Source organism: Tupaia chinensis, unplaced genomic scaffold, assembly GCF_000334495.1.
Source record: "Tupaia chinensis unplaced genomic scaffold, TupChi_1.0 Scaffold000426_1, whole genome shotgun sequence".
NCBI lineage: Eukaryota > Metazoa > Chordata > Mammalia > Scandentia > Tupaiidae > Tupaia > Tupaia belangeri.
In genome coordinates, this window is record NW_006159931.1 from 862,401 (window position 1) to 873,343 (window position 10,943).

Sequence of the window (10,943 nt, forward strand, 5' to 3'; positions counted from 1 at the left end):
TGATATCTTATAGTTGTGTAAACCTGGTTAGTCATGTAACCTCTACTCTTTAAACTGGAGATAATAATCACTTATAAAGCTCGTTCACTAACATGCCATTTGAGCAGAGCAGTTTTTTCATCTGTAATCACACTACACAGTAGTTGTTTTTAGAATTTATGATAATATGTTTACACCCTCCATTATCTCCATGCATGCTCATTTCACTCATGAACGGGGTTCCCAGTGCGTCAGAGACCTATGCACAGATCTGTCTGACATTACCACCATCCTTCTTGGTTAGATTGAATGGTACAAGAATGGCATTTGTCTGGAATGGGCAATACTCACAAACTTGCATGGCAGGATTTGTCTTTGTCCAGTTGATTAGAGGAAACTGAAGGAGGCTTTCCTTGCTTTTTATCTTTGAGTAATATACAACCTATTTGGGCTACTCAAAACATCAAAATATTAGTAAGATAAGAGAAGGAGAAGAGAATCTATATAGAAGAATTTTTTTAAGAGATTTGTTTTGCTACAGAGCATGTATGCTCACCAGAGAGACAGAAAGCAGGAAATTACCCCTCAGGGGCATGGCCATGCCACAATCCCTTCTCCTCTGGGGATTTTGGGCAAACACACACATAGTTTCAAGTGAGTTTCAAGCCACCAAGTTCGGGACTCAAACCATGATCGACTACGTGGGGGTCCAGCAACATAATCATTATACCATCTTCTGGTCCCTATATGAAGAAACATTTAAAAGGATTCTGAATTAGTTATGTTTGAAGCAAGTTATGCTGGAACAAAGTAGCCAAGTCTTAGTACTGATGAAAGTTTATTTCTTGTCCATACTGTATGCCCAGAACAAACATGCAGAAAGTTTTCTCCTGTAGACACTCAAGAATTAAGGACAAAAGGGGCTTTCCCTTGGCATACACATATGCCAGCAGAATGTGGAAACTGTGGGATCAGAATGTGGATGGCATAATGCTTATGTCACTGGACTCCCACATAGTTAACTGGAGTCCAAGTCCTGGACCTAGCAGCTTCAACTCACATGGGCCGTGTGTGCATGCATGCCCAAAATCTCCAGAGGAGAATGGAGGAGAAGGGATTGCAGCGTGGCCATACCCCTGCGGGTGTGTGTGTGTGATTTTTTACTCTGTCTCGCTGCTCCTCTTGGTCTTTCTGGTGTGCACACATGCAATATAGCAAAAATCTCTCTCTAAAGAAGGAAAAAAAAAGAATGTGGAGAACTGCACAAACCATTTATAGAATCTAAGAGCTTCTGCCAGGAAGTGATGTCTATAATTTTTGCTAACATTTCTTGGTCTAAAGTGAATCACATGACCATGAAGTAACCTGTTTTAGTAAAAATTTTTAGTGTCCCTACTATGTACCAGAGACGGTGATAGACACAGGATTATAGACACAAACAATCCAAACATTGACCAAGGAACTACAAGTATAATTTATGGTACCAAAGTGAACATCCAGCCCTGTGAGAGTCCACAGGTTCGGGCAGTAAAACAGAAGCCATTGTTAAATGCTTAAGTCAGCCTATAAGTAGTAGGTCTATATTAGGTGCTACCAAACTATAGCTTGTGGGCCAGTTGTATTTTTTGGTAAATACATTTTTATTTGGTAAATACATATCTCTGTCCATTCTTTCAAGTCTTATCCATGGGTGCTTTCTCAGTACAATGCAGAGTTGAGTAGGTAAGAAGGATGCTGGTAGGACCCACACCCCTATATACTATTTATTTCCCAGTTCTTTGAGAAAACACTTGCCAGATTCTAATCGATATAATGGCTAACAACCAACAGCAAGAATACTTTTAACTTTTAAAGTTGAAGTGCATGAAAAACTCTTCTTCCTGGCTCTATTATATCTCACAGGGTTGACACTGCCAAAATTCTTGCTTATTGGCCTGTGAAAGCCAGCCTAACAAATAAGGGCATTTCTCTGTGCTGGCCTGAAGGAGATCATCAGTTTTGCTGGATTATTTTTATACAAAGCAAAAAGAGCTTTTCCAAACATGAGGTGGTTGGGCTATCCCTCATTCAAACCAGAAAGAAAAGAAAACAGCACGGAGACTGTATCCAGAACCAAGTGTTGATGTATTGACTTTGGCAACTCTTGAGCTCATGTTTACCTTGTCATGACAATAAAGTTATTGAAATTGAAGTTGAATCAAATTGACAGACACCAAGAACTATTGCTAAACTGGCCCAAGCACATATTTTATTTATAGGCTTCAGCATAGTATATTATATTGGTATTTATTAAAGGCTGAAAACCCCAAACTAAGAAACAGTCCAGATTAGAAGAGCAAATTGGACAACCGCTGTTGACTTATCAGACTATTACATACAATGTGATAAGAATGGTGACCCTCAGGGGTGGCAGTGACATGGCACAGTCATTGTTAGCATTGGGAACAAAATAATGATCCCTTCCAAACTAAAATAACATTTGTAAACCACTTGCCCAAACCTAGTTGTTTTTTTTTAATCAATAGTCACATAAGACTTTTCATATATATATATATTTTTTTTTTTTTGGAGAGGGTTTTGCTATAGGGCACGTGCGCTCTCCCGACAGACAGAGAGAGACAGAGAGACAGAAAGTGAGAAATCACCCCCTGGGGGAATGGTCACGCCGCAATCCCTTCTCCTCCATTCTCCTCTCGGGATCTTGGGCACGCACGCACAGGCGCCCGGTGTGAGTTTTAAGTCACCGGGTCCAGGACGCGAACCGCGGTCAACTACGTGGGAGTCCAGCGGCATAGCCATTACGCTAACTGCTGGTCCCAGTATTTTCATATTTCTAAAGATGGAATTCTGTTACTCTCTCCCCACAATTTTTCTAGTCTTCTTTCACTGTTCAGTTACTTAAATATGCAACAGATCTGAACTACATTATTTCCTTTCAATATTCAACCCTGTTTATTGCTTACTCTCTCACCATAACAGATTGATTATATCATTAATCCCAATAAGAATGGTAGGACAGGTCCTTTATCTTTTAAGAGGGAACAAAGTATAAAAAGAAAGAGGAGAGAATGATTCTAAAATATAAGATGATATCAACAAGTTCATGGAAAAATGGAATCAAAGTGCAAGTTTATTATGGTACAAAAAAGAATTGGAATCCATGCATAATCATTATTAATTCTTTTCATTATAGTCATGTTCCATGAACTTTTTGAAGTCACTCACATTTTGGAAAGCACACAATAAGCCACATTATATACAAAATGTTTACAAATGGCGTGAGGCTGTGGGTTTTCCTGGCATATTGGGCTGATTATTGATTAAGTTTGCTCAGAGGGGATTTGAAGTGAGCTTTGAATAGAATTTGGAAGGAAAGAATTCATGACATTCTTGGATACGTTAGGTCAGGAATCAGTAAACTAAAGTCAAAATCTGGTTTGCTGGCTATTTCTGGAAAGTAAATTTTATTGAACCACAGCCATGCCCACTCACTTATGTATTATCTACAGCTGCTTCTATGCAAGAGTAGGCAAAATTGAGCAGTGGAGACAGAGAACTACCTTGTACATCTAAAAGAATTTACTATCTGGCTATTTAAGAAAAGGTTTGCTAACTCTGTTTTTCAGAGGTGAGAACCCTAAGCAGAGGCACAGATGGGCCAGGAGCACTTGTATTTCAATTACAAAGTGACCGGGACATGGGTGTGCATATTTCACTTGATTTCCTTTAGTTATTTCCTGGTCCCAGGCATGGTGGAACAGCAGTAGTATGCCATTCGATGCGATGCTGGAACCCTGCAGAAAACGGGGGTTCAGGTTTCCAGGTTGACTTGTATATTAACCATGCCTGGTGTATGCAGGCCCCTCTGTGATCCAGGCTTACAGGGAGGATTGGAGATCTCAGTATCATGAAACTTTGTTGAAGATGTCTTATTTCTCTCTCTCCTCCACTGTTTCTCCCTGTCTCTTATTAGATAAGTAAATAAACTAAAAACTTCATTACTTTAGTAACAAGGAAGGTCCATGTACCCACTATATGAACAGAATCCTAACCTGTTCTCTGGCTTTAAGTCTCAAGCAAAGTTCTCTTAACATTTTTTTTTATTTTGATTTATTAGAGCTAAATTTAAAAATATATTTAAAAATACCTATTTAATGACCACAATAAGCATTCACAGATATGTATATATCAACTGAACTTGCTATTGGAAGTAGTTAGATTAAGATATTTTGTGAATCAATAAAGTGTGTGTGTGTGTATATATATATATTATATTTATGAAATAAATGGAAAATTCTTTGTTGACAATAGCATGTATAATTAAGCCACTATACAGTGTATTCTGGATGGGAAATTGCATATTGTACACTGTGATGATCAGTGAATGAATGTAAAATAGGTAAATTAATTTAAAAATTCAACGTATAAGAGGATAACCACGTATCTGCTTGAGTCTTAATTTCTTCATTTGAAAAATGCAATAATGTCACTTACCAACAAATCTCTGAGAGAAGGCTATGGGAAAATCTTTTTCTCATGGCACATGGTGTGTGTGTGTAGGGGTATGCCCTGAATCTGGCTTCCCACTATGACTCAAGTGGGAACCTCATGCCACCATTGCTGAATTGAGATCAATGTTCACAAATAATCTAACTTTTCCAAATGTTTTAGCATCTTCTTGTGACTGAGGGACTACCTGTTTGACTGCATCATTCCTCCAGATTTTACTTCTGGATTCCTCTGTATCACCCAAGTTTCGACTGGGGTTTGAACCTGGGAAGCGTTCACAATAAATGGGAAAGGAAGACAAGAAACATGGCATTACTTGAAATATGTCCCTACCCAAGGTAGGACTTGTTGGGAATAGAAAAATTATACTTTGAACATTCCACCGCTCCCTTTTTCTTTTCAAAATTTGGGAAGAGAAGCCTTTCCCAGGACTACATTAGCAACAGAAATATTCTAAGTACTCCCAAGCGATACAGTCCAGCTGTGAAACTAGTCCTGCCTCATGTATAATGCACCAAATGCCAAGCTGCAGAGTTTAGAGTCATTTTAAGAATTATATGTGGAGAGAAACACATTTTCCTTTGGAAGGCACTACTAAATTGAAGCTCATGCAAATATGCTGGAGACATTTGCATTTACACTCTAATCTCCCAACCCCTGCCTAGAATCTGAAATGTGCTTCGAGTGTATACATACGTTTGCATTATTGCTTTTATTCCATACTCTGATTTGGAAGATGGGGTAAAAGTAGTTATTCCCATTTCTTTGGATAGAAAGACTGAGGTTCCACGTGGGAATACGTTTATTCTACACACACATCAGGATGCTAATGCTCAGATGTGGAAAGGATTCTGACGTTTTGGGGAAGGTAAGTTTCATATTCCCTACAAGTTTTCTGCCTATCTAATATTTAACTACATATATAATGTGTGTGTGTGTGTCTTCCTGTCTGTACCTACATATATATATGGGGGTATTCAAAAAGTTCTTAGAAAATATGTATTATAAAGAAACTATGTATGGATTTCCAAAATATTTCACACCAAAATAAACTCATACTTTAATTTCACTTTTCCACAAACTTCTTGAAGTCCCCTGTTTAGCTATGTCTAATCTATACCTACATCTATCTTTGTCTACATCTGCATCCATAGCTGCCTATTATCTATCTATCTATCTATCTAATGGATATTGGCATTTAATAAGTGTCTTTCAGAGAGAATTTCATAACACAAGCTTCTTCTCTGCAGTCACAGCAGATGGACTCAATGTGGACATTGAGAAAGATGCTACATGTTCTTCCTTTCATGGAAACTTCAAGTCTAGGAAACAGAAGAGTGTGATTCATACCTCCAGAGACCCACAGGGAGTGTCACGCTCCATAAAATTACTTATGCATTTATATACGTGCTTCAGCACCATCTCCTGGCAAGGGGATACAAGTTAAGCACCTTCCATATGCAGCAAGGAAAACCCCTTCGGCAAGAAAGTCTACCCATTGGCATGCACAAATCAGACTAGCTGCAGTTTTGCTGTGTCAAAAGGAACATTCACCATGCTTAATGAGAGGCACTGGATTAATGCTGGCTGTTTTTAGCAGAAGGAATGTTCAGATGCTTGGGAAAATGGGAAAACAAGGTACCTGGAGGGCACAGTGAAGGTCATGTACTCACACTGGAAAACGTGGGTGGTTTTTTTGTTTTTGTTTTTATGCCTGTAAATACAGTCTCCAGTACGTATGGTGTCTGTGTGTGAAATACACATCTGTATTTTAGGTCCTTCTAGTGCCACTCATGTTTAATTTATAACGCTGGAAGACCAACACTATCTTGTCACTGAGGACCAGACAACCCTTCAAGTAGTCTTTTTCTCCTTTACAGAAAGAAAGTCCTGAGAACATGGTTGTAGCTGGATATATCCCTAGACCTCTCACTTTGTGTGCCAACTTGATTGTTCTTTCCATTAATTTTTCACACAATTACTCTGAAGTGCTCCAAATTGGCAACTAAGAAGGGCCAAATGACAAGATATCAATTTTATTTTCAAGATATTGTTACTTTAGAGTCTCAGAGAATGTGGGTGATACTCTCTTGGAAAGAGAACATTTTGAAAGTATTTAATAAGGGAAATTTTGTGGTCAAATTCCAAAACTGATTTAAAGAGATATTTATTAAGAAAAATCTATTTCTTTGACCAGTCTTCCATGGTACCTATAATTTCTACCCTGAGCTTTATAATAGTTTTTTAGGTTATAGCATGTTATTTTACAATGCCTCTGAGAATATGTATCTTCTAGAAATTCAAGACAGAAGAATTGTATCTTTGGTATACTGTTTCTTGGGGATATACTTGAATAAATCTGTAGATCTGAATAGTACGTCCACTAAAAAAAAAAAAAAAAGTCGCACAAACAGGTAAGTATTGATTGATAGTAGGGGGGATGCATTCATTCAATCATCTGTTTTTCCAGGCATTCCATGTTTCTTTATTGAACGTAATTCAGTAATTTTCTATTCGGGGAATTGAATGTCCTGTGGAGACACTCGTCCTAGGTTTGGTGAAGGCAATGAGGCCACGAAGCATTGAGGTTCACCAGACTTCCCTCAGAGGAGGAAGGAATGTTGACAGTCAGGAAAAGAGTCAAGGAAAAGAGGAATCAGGGTAGTCAAAGAATCGAAGTCACGTGTGTCCCATACCAGCCTTTCTTCTCATTGATTCTGCCCACTTTTTGCATCAGAGCATAACCACAGTGTCAGAAGAGACTTTTGTGAATGAGACTCCAGACAACTGTCAGGGTGAAGTGGCATCCAGCACATCATGTTGGCCTGTCCAGGAATACACGACTGGGCAGTGGCTGTCTGCCATGGCCCTCTACTACCCATCAGGGGTAGTAAGGCTCTGAGCCAAAATTTTAACCTTTAAGTCAATAAAAGGATGTTTTAAAAATGTGGAAAAGACTAATAGATCAATAAAGCGAGTACAAAGGCTATGCAGGTTCCATTATCGTGAAAGTCAAAGTGATGATCAACTTGATGGTCTACAAGGTTCTCAATCTATATCCCCCACTTCCTTTAGCTTCCAGTACTTTTCCAAATTCGGCTCTCTATCCATCCATTAGGCACATGGGGATGGGGAGCTACATTGGTGTCCACAGTATGTAGAATGACACCTGCCAAACAGTAGGCACTCAGCGTGATTCTTTAAAGCAACACATGGACATTGATGTGTTAAGGGCTCTGTTCTATAACTTCTCTGAGTCCCGTGTGCCTCATTGAAAAAGATGAAAATGCTGTTTATTTTTTTAGAGTTGTTAAGAGGATATAACAGGACCAGCAGATGAAGTAATGGTTACATCACTGGATTCCCACATGGCCAACTGCAGGTTCGCGTCCTAGACCCACTGGCTTCAAACTCACACCGGGTACATTTCCTGAGAAGAGAATGAAGAAGGGATCGCTGCATGGCCATTCCCCCAGGGGGGTGATTTCTCACTTTCTGTCTCTCCGTCTTTCTCTCTCTCTCTCTCTGGAGAGCACATGTACCCTATAGTGAAAATCTCTCTCTTAAGAAAAAGAAAGATATAGGGACCAGCAGTTGGCATAATAGCTATGTCACTGGACTCCCATGTAGTCGACCACGGTTTGAATCCCGGACCCGGTGACTTAAACTCACACTGGGTGTGTGTGTGCATGCCCAAGATCCTGAGAGGATAATGGAGGAGAGGGGATTGCAATGTGGCTATTCCCCCTGGGGGTGATTTCTCACTTTCTGTCTCTCCATCTATCTCTGTCTTTCTGGCGAGTGCATGTGCCTTATGGCAAAAATCTCTCAAAAAAAATATATATATAATAAGAAAAGATATTATACATAAAGATCCTGGCAGAGTGTCCTACACAAAGTTTATGCTCAAAGTAATCATCAGTTTTTCTGCCTCTCCTCTTGTATTCTTATGAATGTAATCATCGTAGCTAATATTTATAATACTTTTACTCTACGTCAGGTTCAATATTGCCATTTTATAAGCATTGTCTTACAGATGTTTCCCAACCCTGTGTAGTAAAAACTATTAGATTCCTATGTTTGGGATGACAATTAGAAAGGTTCGTTTCCCCCCTAAAGTCATACAGTGAATAAGCAGTCAAACCAGGGTGCAAATGTCCTTTACCTCATCCCATCACCTGGTACTTTGTCACAATGCTTTACCACCAAACTTAACTGCATTCTCAAGTTTGAGTCGTGCCTCTATTATATGACTAATATATTACCTCTGTTCTGATAGTTGGGATCTGAGGGTATTCTTTACCACTAATAGACGTCATAGTTCATTTACATGTGTATTTTGTTTTGTATAAACAGGATGAGTTAAATGGCCCAGCTAAGTTGACACATTTGTCTGAATCATCCTCATAAAACTCCATCTCTGACTATGAGGGGTTGATATCAAGGTCTTCACAATATATAAAATATATTTATAGGGGCCAGCAGGTGGCATGGTGGTTAAGAGTGCTGAACTCCCACATGGCTGACTGTGGTTCAAGTCCTGGACCTGGTGGCCTGCTTTCTCGCTTTCTCTCTCTCTCTCTCGTCAAATTAAAATAAAGTCAAAACAATTTTTTTAAATAATAAATTTATAATTTGTTATTGATTTTTCACTCGCAAACAGCAATAATATAAAATTATATTTGCTCATATTGTTTTGCAGATAGCATTATTTTTGAGAGATTTTTGCTATAGGGTGCGTGCACTCACCAGAAAGACAGAGAGAAACAGAAAGTGAGAAATCACCCCATGGAAGGATGGCCACACTACAATCCCTTTTCCTTTCGGGACCTTGGGCACACACGCACATGTTCCCAGAGTGAGTTTAAGCCATCAGGTCTGGGATTTGAACCATGGTCAACTACATGGGAATCTAGCGACATAGCCATTATGCCAACTGCTGGTCCCAGCAGATAGCATATTTTTAATCCTCAGACAAACCCTATTGCATAGGCTTTATTATCCCATTTCCACTATTGGGTCATTGGAGAAGTTAGAATAGCTGCCTAAAACCACACAGCTCATAACGGGTAGGCCCTGAACTTTCAGTCCGTATCCAAGTGTCTGCCAGTGCCCCACGTCCAACTATAAGTAGTTGGAGGATGATGTCATCAAAATTTTGATATTTCTCCATAAATATGTGAGGAGCAATGACTTCATCCAGCTGTTGCACGTCTATCATCAAACAACATTCCCAGGATGTGTGTGGCATGAAGAAAGTGTTAGTCCTCCTCACTTTCCTCAATGCGAGTGGGACCTGTCTGTAAGGACCGTGCGGTGTGCATTCACATACTATTGGGTTGTCAGAGTCATGTAGATTTCTGCATGGAATCAGGAAAAGAAGTCGTGACTTCCAACAACCTCATACTCTCCTTTTATACTTTATGTAATTCCATGACCGTTGCAACAGAAGGAGCTCAAAGAATCTCAGTGTGTCATGGTCAACTCTAAATACTAGTATCCTGTAAGATGTTAGCAATTTTCCCATTATGGACTGTTCTTCAAAAGCAAGGGAGAGTATCATTTCCAGAAGTTATTTTAGGTTCTTTAAGCTCATTTCAGGTCTACTGAGGTTGAAATGTTGAGGAAGGTATTAAAGTAATATTTGGGGTAAAAAGAAAGAAAGAAAGGAAGAAAGAAAGGTATTAAAAGTAATATTTGGGATAGAAAGAAAGGAAGGAAGAAAGAAAGAAAGAAATTATGAAATCTGAATTCCAGCAGTTGATTTCCTAGGCCTTACTATAACTCAAGAACCTAATTCAGTCTAACTCCAACGCCTGTGCTCTTAACCATTATATTCAACTATAAAGTGCCGTATAAATGTGAGGATTTATTATGCCTTTTCTTATACCATTATTTCACATGGAAATTTCTCCTCTGGAATGACTTCATAAGAACTTAAAGTTCCTGGCTACAGAAACCTTCTTCACAATCATTTATTTAAGAAACTGAGTTGACAGTTGCTCTCAGAAGTATCTGAAAACAATGCCCAGAACGACTTTGGCATAACAACTCAGATACTCATCAAGTGTCTATTTGACCACTTTGGCTGAATGGAGAGGCCCTTCGCTGTGAAATAACAGGCAGTTCAGATAAAGCATTTAAATGGGCTGTCTAAAACCAAGGGTTGGCAATTTTCCCAAAGCAGTGTGCCAAGTTTCTGACCTCTTCCTGGGTGGAGGGAAGGTGGCAGGCTTGTCTCTTGTTGTTGATGTTCTCAGTTGCCAAGGGTGTGTGCCTGCCAGCCGCCAAATCAACTATTGGTCAAAAGAGGATATGGAGACCACTTCTGTAGAGTAGATTAGGCATCTGGAGAAATTGCATTAATTTGGCCACGCTACTCAAAAATGAGTCAGGAGCACTTCAGCATCCCAACAGCTTTGGCAGTGTGGCCAAGTGCAAGGCATCCTACCACC

At 39.3% G+C, this 10,943-nt stretch overlaps 1 long non-coding RNA gene across 1 annotated transcript in view; it reads left to right on the forward strand.

Annotated features, from left to right (window-relative positions):
- LOC106735538 (uncharacterized) overlaps positions 1 to 6,686 on the forward strand; it is a 39,850-nt gene extending 33,164 nt beyond the window's left edge. Inside the window, exons 2-4 of the long non-coding RNA XR_001370832.2 lie at positions 4,651 to 4,826; positions 5,262 to 5,356; positions 5,739 to 6,686. This is a non-coding gene — a long non-coding RNA (uncharacterized LOC106735538). The remainder of the gene's footprint in view (positions 1 to 4,650; positions 4,827 to 5,261; positions 5,357 to 5,738) is intronic.
- Positions 6,687 to 10,943: the final 4,257 nt, after the last annotated feature.